Raw genomic sequence first — 1132 nt, 5'->3', positions numbered from 1 at the left:
CCCACCCCCAAAAAAAAAAACAAAACAAAACAAAACAAAAAACGAAGATCTCGTGTATTTTTTCAAATAATAGATTCTGATAAATACCTGGGCAATATACTTTTTCAAGAGAAAGTGATTCACCAATCGTAATCTGCTATATATATATACCCAGTTGCTATAATACTCGGTTGCATCCGCTCGATACTACGTGAGACCACAGCCACATATATGTGAATAATAATAGTAGAAATTGATTGCCTTATGCATGCCTCTGTTAGCCTGCATCGTAAAATACGCTCCTGAGCGCATAAACTCCCTGTGTTAGACAATATCTAGCACATGGAACTCCCCAGCATATAGAGATTGCATACCTCCATCCGAGTTGGATATGTTTAAACGCGGTACTAGTGGGTCCTTGCACAGATATACAAGTGGGTACTTGCACAGAATGGATCTCGGTTTCACGAAACTAATACCTAGGCAACAAAGGTTGTAGGTCGAAAAGAGGTATTTGCATGGGTTCAGGACGCCCAAGGGACTGCATATATTCTACTCAGCAAATTCAATATTAGAATACTATTTAAACCCTACACCAACATACTTGAATTCTACATGACTATATAAAGAAGAAACACTACATATAGGACTGTCATATAGAAGTTAGAACCCTTGTGGCGAATATCCGGCGGAAACTACCCTTAGCTTCTACCCTGATCGTTTATAACATTCTAGATTAAGGGCGTCGAACCTGGGGCAAATTTGAGCTAATGATCGATGTGAATACATGTCTAGGACAATTCTTGCTTTCCGGCTTAAAATAACTATTAATAATTAGCTTAAGTAGATGGGCAGCCTATCCCTACTAGCACGGATTTGCTCCCACATATATGTCAGTTGCTCTGCGCGTAATGCTGTATCTATACACACACACATAAAGACAAAATCAGACAGACAAAGTCATAATAAAAACACATGAATACGCACACACACTTGAGCATGTGTATACACACAGAGGCACATACACATACACTCAAATACATGCACACGCAGATACACACACACATATATGCAAATACACATCCATACCCAGACAAGCACCGATATATACACACACACCCACACACACGCGCGTACAAACCCACATGAACAC

The sequence above is a fragment of the Sphaeroforma arctica genome (assembly GCF_001186125.1).
Source record: "Sphaeroforma arctica JP610 unplaced genomic scaffold supercont1.1632, whole genome shotgun sequence".
In the NCBI taxonomy this organism is placed as follows: Eukaryota; class Ichthyosporea; order Ichthyophonida; genus Sphaeroforma; species Sphaeroforma arctica.
This window is presented reverse-complemented; position numbering follows the sequence as displayed.